General features: G+C 38.7%; 1 pseudogene; it reads right to left on the reverse strand.

Moving 5' to 3' along the window:
* Positions 1-546: 546 nt before the first annotated feature.
* Positions 547-1,192, reverse strand: LOC102390552 (annotated as a pseudogene).
* Between the last annotated feature and the right edge of the window lie 12,247 nt (positions 1,193-13,439).

The raw sequence follows: 13,439 nt of genomic DNA on the forward strand, positions 1-13,439 counted from the left end.
CTGATTTCCTTTAGGATTGAATGTTTTGATCTTTTTGCAGTCCAAGAAAAGCCCAAGAAAAGCAAATCTGTCCCTGCTTCCACTTTTTCCCCATCTATTTGCCATGAAGAGATGGGACTGAATGTTATGGTCTTAATTTTTTGAATGTTGAGTTTTACGCCAGCTTTTTTTTTTTTTTTTTTTTTTTTTAGATATTTGAAATACAACTTTATTCTGATTCTAAACAAAAAAGAATGGGAATGACAGTAACAAACAAGATTCCACCTCTCAATATTGTCATGTGACTATAGCAGTCTTATATTTGAAACGCAAGGAGGAAACAACTGTGTTCCAAAACACCTAAATATCCAGGTCCAAAAAAATGAAGGTTTTTTTTTTAAACTGCCACATTCATTCCAAAGCCCATCCATCTCCTTCAGCATCCAAAGATTAAGCACATGTTCTGTTTAGCTATGTAATAAAGTGGCAAACACACTGCACCACTGACATCACAGAACAGTTGCGAATAAAACTGGACTTCTGATGCTGGGCCCCAGCTTCACTTTCTCACAGGTCATCATCTTCATCCGGGAGAGCAGTTGTCTGAGCAACCTGTAAATCGTGCTTGTACTGTGCTGCCAAGGCTGGGTCCATGACCACTTTGGCAGGGCAAGAGCAGGCATGGTGACAAACTCCAGGTAATGGTCTCCGATCAGTTTCCTAGCAAGCCAGAGGAAGGGCTTTTCAAAGCTGTAGTTACTTTTGGCAGAAATGTCATAGTACTGAAGATTCTTCTTTCGGCGAAGACAATTGACTTTGCCTTAACCTTTCTGTCCATAATACACACTTTGTTGCCACACAGCACAATCAGGATGTTCTCACACACTCGTACCAGATCTCTATACCAATTAGACACATTCTTGTAAGCAACCCTCGATGTTACAGCAAACATTATAATGACACACCGAGCTTGTATGTAATAGCCATCTCTCAGTCCACCAAATTTCTCCTGACCAGTTGTATCCCATACATTGAACTTAATCGGTCCTCTGTTGGTATGGAACACAAGAGGATGGACCTCAACACCCAAGGTAGCTACATACTTCTCTAATTCACCAGTCAGATGATGTTTCACAAATGTAGTTTTTCCAGTAACACCTTCACCAACCAAAACAAGTTTGAACTGAACTTGAAGTTCTCCTTGGCCAGTCATTGCGATGTTACTTCCAGAAATGTCTCTGCACTTGTCTGACTGCTAAGCCAGCTTTTTCACTCTCCTTTTTCATTTTCATTAAGAGGCTCTTTAGTTCCTCTTCACTTCCTGCCATGAGAGTGGTATCATCTGCATATCTGAGCTTGTCGATATTTCTCCCAGGAATCTTGATTTCTGCTTGTGATTCATCCGGTCCGGCCTTTCCCCTGATGTACTCTGCATATAAGTTAAATAAGCAGGGTAGCAATATATAGCCTTGTCATACTCCTTTCCCAATTTTGAACCAGTGGTTCCATGTCCAGTTCTAACTGTTATTTCTTGACCCACATACAATTTTCTCAGGAGACAGGTAAGGGGTCTCCCATCACTTTAAGAATTTTCCACAGTTTGTTGTGATTCACATAAAGACTTTAGCATTGTCAATGAAGCAGAAGTAGATGTTTTCCTGGAATTCCCTTACTTTCTCCAAGATCCAACAAATGTTGGCAATTTGGTCTCTGGTTCCTCTGCCTCTTCGAAATCCAAATTGTACATCTAGAAGTTCTTGGTTCACATAACTGTTGAAGAATAGCTTGAAGGATTTTGAGTATTACTTTGCTATCATGTGAAATGAGTACGATTGTACAGTAGTTTGAGCATTCTTTGGTATTGCCTTTCTTTGGAATTGGAGTGAAGACTGACTTTTTCCAGTCCTGTGGCCACTGCTGAGTTTTCCAAATTTGCTGACATATTGAGTGCAGCACTTTAACAGCATCATCTTTTAGGATTTGAAATAGCTCAACTGGAATTCCATCATCTCCATTAGCTTTGTCCTTAGTAATGCTTCCTAAGACCCATTGACCTCACTTTCCAGGATATCTGGCTCTATGTGAGTGACCACACCATTGTGGTTATCCAAGTCATTAAGACCTTTTTTGTATAGTTCTTCTGTATATTCTTAAAACTTCTTAATCTCTTCTGCTTCTGTTTGGTCCTTACCATTTCTGTCCTTTATTGTACCCATCCTTACATGAAATATTCCCTTGATATCTCCAGTTTTCTTGAAGAGATCTCTAGTCTTTCCCATTTTATTAATTTCCTCTATGTCTTTGCATTGTTCACTTAAGAAGGCCTTCTTATATCTCATTGCTATTATTTGGAACTCTGCTTTCAGTTGGGTATATCTTTGCTTTTCTCCCTTGCCTTTCATTTCTCTTCTTTCATCAGTTATTTGTAAAGCCTCCTCAGAAGTCTTCATTATGACCCATTAGCACATCGTGGGTGGCCCTGCATGGCATAGGTTCTTTGAGTTACTCAAGCCCCTTCACCATGCAAAGCCTGTGATATATGAAAGGTATATGTTATTTACATCTTAACAAAGCTGAAAAATAAAATTCTGCTTAAAAAGGGACTATATTGAAGTTCACTGTTCTAGTGTTTCAGTATCCTATAAAATGGGCTTTTATTACTAAATCAACTGAATGTCATCACAGCAATATATATGATACTTCCAGAAGAAATAAAGTAAATAGCAAAGCGAGAGCTCAAACTTAAATCAAAACAGGTTTATAGGGAGATCTCTGGTGGTCCAGTGGTCAAAACTTGGCACTTTCACTGCCAAGGGTCCAGGTTCAATCCCTGGATGGGGGCCTAAGATCCTGCAAGCTGTGCGGCATGGCCAAAAAGAAACAAAACAAAAAACAGATTTATGCAATTCAATAAATTAAAGACAGCAGATTGATTACATACATATATTACCTCTTCATCTCAAGATAGCAAAAGAATGCAAAAGATATAAATTCATGATGTTGAAGAGAATGGAAAAGGAGCCATTAGTGGATGAAACTTGGATAAAAGCTGGAAAGCAGATGGAGGTAGGAACTGACAAAGTAGTATAGAAGAAGCTACAGTTTACAATACTTGCATAGGGGTGATACAGTGAAAGAGAAAGTCACCCTTCTCTGCATAAATGCTACATTTGAAAAAAAAGAATGAGTGAGATGTAAGGCATAAGGGTGGGGGAAGGGATAAATTATTATAGATTTTTTAAATAAGTCATTTTTATAGATTCCTCCATTACCCACTCCCCACCCAGTCTGGTAGAGAGAATACCTTGTAGTCGGAAATATCCTCCATGAGCTCCAAAAATTGACATTATTCTTTAAAGAGATTGAGGGGCCCAAGAGAAAAGGCCTCCACATTTTTTTGCATTTAGAAAATCCAACAACAAAATGACTAGCTCCCTATTCATGTATATGAAGTTCCCAAACACTTTTTTTTACTGTCTAATTCTTCCATGTGAACAAAAGAATCAATGATCACCAAATATTTAAGGAAAACTTTCAACATGAAAGAATGATGTACAGATAGAAAACAAAAATCAAGGGCTCTTGAGAGACAAAAAAGAGAAGAGAGGCAAAACACCCTAATTAGTAAACTCAGAGAGATTCAAGGAAACATTGCATTTATATAACAGGAATAGGATATCTGAAAATAAATAATAAGAGGTCAAACAAAAAAATTAAATTAAAAAATATGATTATTGAGATGTAATTCAAGGGAAGTTGGAAGAGTTGAGGAAATATAAAAGAAATCACAGAAAGACTAAAAGAAGGAAAATGAGATAGAAAATAACATGATATACAGAAGGAAAATTAGGGAGATTCAACATTTGACTAATAGTAATTCAAGAGAGAACAAAGTAGAGAGAATTATCAAAGACATTTTCAGAGTATATTCTTATGAAATATCAGAGTAAAAAGTATAAAGATATCCTCAAAGCTTCCAGAGAGAAAATAGTAACCTACAAAGAAATGAGAATGATACTGACCTTGGTGTTCTTTATTTGAATTAAAGTCTAGTTGATTTACAATGTCATGTTACTTTCAGGTGTATAGCACAGTGATTCAGTTATGTATATATATTCTTTTTCAGATTCTTTTCCCGTATGGTTGGTTGTTTAGTCACTAAGTCGTGTCCAACTCTTGTGACTCCATGGACTGTAGCCTGCCAGGCCCCTCTGTCCATGGGATTCTCCAGGCAAGAATACTGGTTGCCATTTCCTTCTCCAGGGGATCTTCCTGACCCAGGAATCGAACCAGGGTCTCCTGCATTGCAGGCAGATTCTTTACTGACAGAGCTATGAGGGAAGCCTCTTTTCCCATATAGATTATTACAAAATACTGAGTTTAGTTCCCTGTGCTATACAGTAGGTCCTTATCGGTTATCTACTTTATATATAGTAGTGTGTATATTGTTAACCTCCTAATATTATCCTGTCCCCACCCCTTTCCCTTTTGATAACCATAAGTCTGTTTTCATCTATTTCTGTTTTGTATATACATTCATTTGTATCTTTCTTTTTTTTTTAGATTTCACATATAAGCAACATTATATGATACTTGTTTTTCTCTGTCTCACTTACTTCACTTAGTATGATAATCTCTAGGTCCATCCATGTTCCTGAAAAAGGCATTAATTCATTCTTTTTATGGCTGAGTAATATTCCATTGTAAATGTATACTACATCTTCTTTATTCATTAAAAAAAAATCAATGGACATTTAGATTGCTTCCATGACTTGGCTGTGAACAGTGCTGCAGTGAACACTGGGGTGCATGTATCTTTTAGAATTATAGGAGGTAACTACAAGAAGAAACAGCCAAACAAATAGAGGGGGCTGTCCTGGGGGGGGTGTACATAAATATGAGATGTGGTGTGGTGGAACAGATATCTGTTGCTTTGCACTGTAAGCCCTCCTTTATTCTATTATGTTTCAACCTTGGGTGTGTATTACTTTGGTAAATACTTTTGAATTATTTAAGAAATTGAGCCATTGGGTTTTTTTTTTTCCCGGTTTCTTGTCCAATGAAGATGGTCATCATGGATAATGAGATTTAGAGCAGAAAAAATTTCATTATCAAGCATTTGTTGAACACTTATTATTTGCCTAGCACCCTGCCAAGTGATAAGGTGTCTTAAACATTCCACAAGGAACTTGAAACCTAGTTGGGCAGAGCAAACCAGTACTTGAATAATTAGAGAATGAAAATACATAGTAAATTTAGTGTGCTAAATTATGCCCATTAAAAGAATCTGGTGGCAGGAAGATGAAATTAGTTTGGATTGAAATTAGGAAGGGCTTTGGGTAGATCTGGGGTTTATTTCTAGCCATAAATGATGGAAAAGATAGGAATAGGTCTAGAAGGTAAGTGTGTTAGGGAAGGGAAAGGCACTATGAACAATGACCTAACTTTTTATTTACTCATTTTTTATACTTTGCTATGTATTATTAGGTAGAAATTTTTATCCTCTGTAATATCAGTAAAATGCTTTCTCTTTAAATCTCTCTAATATAACAACAGACTGGTTCCAAATTGGGAAAGGAATATGTCAAGGCTGTATATTGTCACCCTGCTTATTTAACTTATATGCAGAGTACATCATGAGAAATGCTGGGCTGGAAGAAGCACAAGTTGGAATCAAGATTGCCTGGAGAAATATCAGTAACCTCAGATATGCAGATGACGCCACCCTTATGGCAGAAAGTGAAGAAGAACTACAGAGCCTCTTGATGAAAGTGAAAAAGGGAGTGAAAAAGTTGGCTTAAAACTCAACATTCAGAAAACGAAGATCAAGACATCTGGTCCCATCACTTCATGGCAAATAGATAGGGAAACAATGAGCACAGTGAGAGACTTTATTTTCTTGGGCTCCAAAAACACTGCAGATGGTGACTGCAGCCATGAAGTTAAAAGACGTTTGCTTGCTCCTTGGAAGAAACGTTATGACCAACCTAGACAGCATATTCAAAAGCAGAGACATTACTTTGCCAACAAAGGTCTGCCTAGTCAAATCTATGGTTTTTCTAGTAGTCATGTATGGATGTGAGAGTTGGACTATAAAGAAAGCTGAGGGCCAAAGAAATTGATGCTTTTGAACTGTGGTGTTGGAGAAGACTCTTAAGAGTCCCTTGGACTGCAAGGAGATCCAACTAGTGCATCCTAAAGGAAATCAGTCCTGAATATTCATCGGAAAGACTGATGCTGAGGCTGAAACTCCAATACTTTGGCCACCTGATGTGAAGAACTGTCTCATTGGAAAAGACCCTGATGCTGAGAAAGATTGAAGGTGGGAGGAGAAGGGGACGACAGAGGATGAGATGGTTGGATGGCATCACCGACTCAATGGACATGAGTTTGAGTAAACTCCAGGAGTTGGTCATGGACAGGGAAACCTGGAGTGCTGCAGTCCATGGGGTCGCAAAGACTCAGACACGACTGAGTGAATGAACTGAATATAACAACTTTCTCTGAGTGGATTATTTTTTTCCTGCTGACAGTGCAGTAAATTTTCTGTCGCTTTGCAGAATGGGAACTGCCATTTACTAAATGAGCTTTTCTCTATTGGTGCCAAGTCTTAATAAAGACAGATGGGTTTCCCCCGTTGTGCTGCTGCTTCTCATCTCAAGCTGATGAATTTGAGACTGAGAGCCTGACCCTGTCATTGTCAAGTAATATAAAAGGCTTCATCCTTATTTATTGCCATACTTTAATTACTATGGGGAAAGTATCGATTAAGAAACAAAGGATTTAAAATCATTTCAACAAAACCAGGATGTCTGAGCAAATTGCAGCCATCTTTTTTTCTTTTCTCTTTTCTCTTTTTTGGTAGCGGAGAGTGAAGGTGGTGTGCTGATAAGTGTTGTCTAGGTTAAATTTAATTAATAGGAACTCACAGCATAATGTTCCATGAAGAATGTACATATTGAAAACCATGTTGTTATAGGGCTATCTATTCAAATATTTAGGTTCAATTCAATTGAAAATTTAGCCATGTTATTAGACTTTACTGGTCATCCTGGAAGTACTTTAGAGACCTGGCTGGAATCAGTACATAAGACTTTAGAGTGGTTTCCTGGAACTAGCCCTGAAAATAAATTATATAATATAGCCTATGATTCCCTAAACCCTTTGAGAGAATATGTTTGTTGTCTTTCATGTGTTGTGATATAATGTGGAAACACTAGGAACACTCTCTGCCCTCAGTTCACCCAAAACTATTCACCTCTTTTTTCTACTGTGCCAAATCTAAAATGCCATTCAGTCATTCATTCATTCCTTGGTGGTAGGATTTTGCATTTCTGGAGACCCTCAGCTAAATTGCATCTGATTCCTCAGGTCAGATTTTATGGTTCCAATCAACTTCTAACACTTTAATGTGAAAGAGTTTTCTGATTGTGTGTATGTGTGTGTGTGTGTGCACGTGCACATGTGTAATGATTTCTTTTTCAGGATAAAACTCCTTTTTTAACAAGATTTTACATGTTTATGACTAAAAAAGAAAATCTTAAGCAATATATAAATATATAAAGTGAAAGCCTCTCTCCACCCTTCCCCTAACCTTTACAGAAGTAACCACTGTTTTAACAGAACAGTTTCATTTCTATATCTCTAGACTTTTTCTTCTGCTGCTGCTGCTGCTCCTGCTGCTGCTGCTAAGTCACTTCAGTCGTGTCCGACTCTGCAACCCCATCAACGGCAACCTACCAGACTCCCCCGTCCCTGGGATTCTCCAGGCAAGACTTTTTCTATGCTCATGCAAATATGTTTGTGTATGTTTGTGTACATGTACACATATAAGGAATAAGGTTACAAATACATTATTCTGCAATTCGTTTTCATTCAACCACATACTATGGACAGCCTTCCATGTCATTATTTACCTGTTCTTTTAATTGTCTTCCCTTTATTCCTTAGTATATTGTTGTTGGTGTTGTTCAGTCACTAAGTTGTGTCTGGCTCTTTGTGACCCCATGGACTGAAGCACACCAGGCTTCTCTGTCCTTCACTATCTCCCAGAGTTTGCTCAAACTCAAGTCCATTGAGTTGGTGATCAGTAGTGATGGACTCCAACTATCTCATTCTCTATCGCCGCCTTCTTTTGCCCTCAATCTTCCCAGCATCAGGGTCTTTTCTAATGAGTTGGCTCTCTGCATCAGGTGTCCAAAGTAGAGTTTTAGCTTCAGCATCAGTCCTTCCAATGATACATAGCTTACATTTAACCAATAACCCATTGATGAATATGGTTTGTTCAAAGTTCTGCTATTATAACGCTACAATAATTGTCCTTATATATACAGATATCCACACAGAAAAGTGAAATTGCTGGATTGAAGATTTTCAAGCTAAAACATTTTATTGATACAGCTAAATGCCTTCTAAAAAGGGGTCACCTATTTACTGTCAAGAAGGAAAAAAAAATTCCTCTACATTTCAAGGTTCTTCTAGCTGGTCTAGGAATTAAATTGACATGAGACAGATCAACAGGAGAAAATTGAACAAAAGTTTAATAACATGTATAGATGGAAGAGACCCAGGAGAACTGAGTAACTTGCCAAAAAGGCTGAAACCCTCACCTTTATACCATTTTCAGCTAAAAACAAAAGAGGATGTTGGGGGTAGTGGTTTAAGACTTCAAGGGGGAGTAAGGCAATTGACATGGAAATTAAAAAGAAAATGTTTGGTAAACAAATGTTTGCTGGGCCTTACAGAAACAATGACCATCGTGTTCTCTTAGCAAAACTCTATTAGCCTTCGCCCTGCTTCATTCTGTACTCCAAGGCCAAATTTGCCTGTTACTCCAGGTATTTCTTGACTTCCTACTTTTGCATTCCAGTCCCCTATAATGAAAAGGACATCTTTTTTGGGTGTTAGTTCTAGAAGGTCTTGCAGGTCTTCATAGAACCGTTCAACTTCAACTTCTTCAGCATTTCTGGTCAGGGCATAGATTTGGATTATAGTGATATTGAATGGTTTGCCTTGAAAACGAGCAGAGATCATTCTGTCATTTTTGAGATTGCATCCAAGTACTGCATTTCAGACTCTCTTGTTGACTATGATAGCTACTCCATCACAGAAACAATGGTCACAAAGAGTCGATTGAACAACAACAACAAAAACAATGAGACCCAGATAGGAATTTTAACAGACTTTTCTAAGTTCCTCCCTGTCTAACCCATGTGGTTTTACTGTAATTATCTATGGTATTAATAATATCTCACTTCTTGGAATTGGCTTTCTCTACATTCTTTACGCAGTTACGAGGAATGTCTAAGGTTCTTCCTGAGTCTTTTGGGCCCTGCTCGTTTTCAGCTTGAAATAATCTACAGCCTGAAGAGCATTTTAGGGTGGCAAGTTTTGTTCCTCTACATTACACTCTCACCAACATTGCATTGACACAATCCTTTTCCACACGGTAGAAATCCTTTTCCAGTGATGGATGGTGATCTAGTCGCTAGGTCGTGTCTGACTCTTGCGACCCCATGGACTATAACCTGCCAGGCTCCTCTGTTAATGGGATTCTCCAGGCAAGAATACTGGAGTGGGTTGCCATTTCCTCTCCAGGGGATCTTCCCTACCTAGGAATGGAACCTCAGTTTCCTGCATTGCAGACAGATTCTTTACTGACTGAGCTATGAGGAAAGCCCCCCAGTGATGCATAGAAGCTAATAACTAATTTTTTTGTTGTTGTTTCTGATTATAAAAGGACTACATTTCATTTGTAGATACAGTTGGAAAACAGAAGAGCATTAAGAAAAAGTTAAAATATTTTGTATTCATATTAATCAATAAAAATCATCATTACCCATTTGGTGTACCATAGTTAATTTTTATTCTTATTTCCTTCTGTATATAGATGACCTTTGGCATGTAAAAGAAAGAAGTCCTGAGACACTGACAACTCCCCAAAGTATTGCATACCTCTATAACATATTTCACTCACAAAACACAATTTTGCAGTGACTGTATCTACTTACTAAAAAATTTTCAAACCAGTTTTATTTATTTTTATATATGTCATATAGTGAATCTGTTCATATCAAAGATCTGCACTATCATGAAACTCAAACAGCTCTAAACTTTATTTATTAAACATTTTTATTTCCTAGCTAAGCATTATCTTACAAGTTTTTACTCCTTCTCTCTGCTTCCATCACTAGCAATTGCATTTGGATTTTTTTTTAGGCCACTTAACTTAAAAATTGAGAATCATGCCTGTTTGCTTTCATTCTATTATTCTTTTGTTTTTCTATTCATTTTTTTGAACATTCCTCTTTTCTGGTATGACACTGTAATTGTAAGTTATTATGGTGGTGGTTTAGTCACTCAATCGTGTCCAAGTCTTGTGACACCCATGGACTGTAGCCCGCCAGTTTCCTCTGTCCATGGAATTTCTCAGGCAAGAATACTGGAGTGGATTGCTATTTCCTTCTCCAGGGGATCTTCCTGACCCAGGAACTGAATGCAGGTTTCCTGCATTGTAGGCAGATTCTTTACCAACTGATCCACAAGGGAATCCCAAGTTATTCTAGATTACTCTATTTTTTTTTCATGAATTTAGGATACATTTTTCAAAATTCATAGGCCTGAGGAATAATAACTATTAATAATTGCTCTAATGATCTTTCCAAATGTGTGGATCACCCCTGTGTTATCCAATACAAAACTGGATTTTTAAATGCCAAGTTATTTTCACATTTAGGATTAGATTTAATAGGCAAATCTGATCATGTCACTTTTCTACTTTCATTGCCTTTTTTAAAAAAGAAACTATAACAAAAATGGTATTATACTGGACATTTTATTGTATACTTTGATTTTGGATTTAACGATTCTTTGCAGTAATATTTTCTGTTCAATACATGAGATTTGCCTCATTCTTTTCAATAACTAAGTAATACTCTACAAAATGACATCCCTTAATTTACTCAACTATTACTCTACTGATGAACATTTGTTATTTTTTTTAATTGTTTGCTTACTGTAAAAAATATGCCTTGGGTAAACCGGCTGCAACGGACCGCGCAGAAGCATGACCGAGAGAAGCTACCCCTTGATCAAGGTCAGGGGCAGCGACTGAGAGTGCCAGGCTGCGTCAGCACAGGAGCAGCTGAGAGGAGCTACCCCACGTCCAAGGTCAGGGGTGGCGGCCGAGAGGAGCTACCCCACGTCCAAGGTCAGGGGAGGCAGCCGAGAGGAGCAACCCCACGTCCAAGGAGCAGCGGCTGCTCGGGCACAGGAGGGCCAAGAGGAGCTACTCCACATTCAAGGTCAGGAGGGGTGGCCGTGAGGAGATAACCCTTGTCCAAGGTAAGGAGCAGCGGCTGCTCTTTCCTGGAGCAGCCGTGAAGAGATAACCCACGTCCAAGTTAAGAGAAACCCAAGTAAGACGGTAGGTGTTGCGAGAGGGCATCAGAAGACAGACACACCGAAACCACAATCACGGAAAACTAGCCAATCTGATCACATGGACCACAGCCTTGTCTAATTCGATGAAACTAAGCCATGCCATGTGGGGCCACCCAAGACGGATGGGTCATGGTGGAGAGGTCTGAAAGAATGTGGTCCACTGGAGAAGGGAATGGCAAACCACTTGAGTATTCTTGCCTTGAGAACCCCATGCATAGCATGAAAAGGCAAAATGATAAGATACTGAAAGGGGAACTCTCTGGGTCGGTAGATGCCCAATATGCTATTGGAGATCAGTGGAGAAATAACTCCAAAAAGAATGAAGGGATGGAGCCAAAGCAAAAACAATACCCAGTTGTGGATGTGACTGGTGATAGAAGCAAGGTCCAATGCTGTAAAGAGCAAGATTGCATAGAAACCTGGAATGTCAGGTCCATGAATCAAGGCAAATTGGAAGTGGTCAAACAGGAGATGGCAAGAGTGAACATTGACATTCTAGGAATCAGCGAGCTAAAATGGACTGGAATGGGTGAATTTAACTCAGATGACCATTATATCTACTACTGTGGGCAGGAATCCCTTAGAAGAAATGGAGTAGCCATCATGGTCAACAAAAGAGTCTGAAATGCAGTACTTGGATGCAATCTCAAAAACGACCGAATGATCTCTGTTCATTTCCAAGGCAAACCATTCAGTATCACAGTAATCCAAGTCTATGCCCCAACCAGTAATGCTGAAGAAACTGAATTTGAACGGCTCTATGAAGACCTACAAGACCTTTTAGAACTAACACCCAAAAAAGATGTCCTTTTCATTATAGGGGACTGGAATGCAAAAGTAGGAAGTCAAGAAACACCTGGAGTAACAGGCAAATTTGGTCTTGGAGTATGGAATGAAGCAGGGCAAAGGCTAATAGAGTTTTGCCAAGAGAATGCACTGGTCATAGCAAACACCCTCTTCCAACAACACAAGAGAAGACTCTACACATGGACATCACCAGATGGTTGACACCATAATCAGACTGATTATATTCTTTGCAGCCAAAGATGGAGAAGCTCTGTACAGTCAGCAAAAACAAGACTGGGAGCTGACTGTAGCTCAAATCATGAACTCCTTATTGCCAAATTCAGACTTAAATTGAAGAAAGAGAGGAAAACCACTAGACCGTTAGGGTATGACCTAAATCAAATCCCTTATGATTATACAGTGGAAGTGAGAAATAGATTTAAGGGACTAGATCTGATAGAGTGCCTGATGAACTATGGACAGAGGTTCCTGCCTTTGTACAGGAGACAGGAATCAAGACCATCCCCATGGAAAATAAATGCAAAAAAGCAAAATGGCTGTCTGAGGAGGCCTTACAAATAGCTGTGAAAAGAAGAGAAGTGAAAAGCAAAGGAGAAAAGTAAAGATATAAGCATCTGAATGCAGAGTTCCAAAGAATAGCAAGGAGAGATAAGAAAGCCTTCCTCAGTGATCAATGCAAAGAAATAGAGGAAAACAACAGAATGGGGAATACTAGAAATCTCTTCAAGAAAATTAGAGATACCAAGGGAACATTTAATGCAAAGATGGACTCAATAAAGGACAGAAATGGTATGGACTTAACAGAAGCAGAAGATATTAAGAAGAGGTGGCAAGAATACACAGAAGAACAGTACAAAAAAGATCTTCACGACCAAGATAATCGCGATGGTGTGATCACTCACCTAGAGCCAGACATCCTTGAATGTGAAGTCAAGTGGGCCTTAGAAAGCATAACTATGAACAAAGCTAGTGGAGGTGATGGAATTCCAGTTGAGCTATTTCAAATCCTGAAAGATGATGCTGTGAAAGTGCTGCACTCAATATGCCAGCAAATTTGGAAAACTCAGCCGTGGCCACAGGACTGGAAAAGGTCAGTTTTAATTTGAATCCCAAAGAAAGGCAATGCCAAAGAATGCTCAAACTACCACACAATTGCACTCATCTCACATGCTAGTAAAGTAATGCTCAAAATTCTCCAAGCCAGGCTTCAG

This window comes from Bubalus bubalis, chromosome X, assembly GCF_019923935.1.
Source record: "Bubalus bubalis isolate 160015118507 breed Murrah chromosome X, NDDB_SH_1, whole genome shotgun sequence".
Classification (NCBI taxonomy): domain Eukaryota; kingdom Metazoa; phylum Chordata; class Mammalia; order Artiodactyla; family Bovidae; genus Bubalus; species Bubalus bubalis.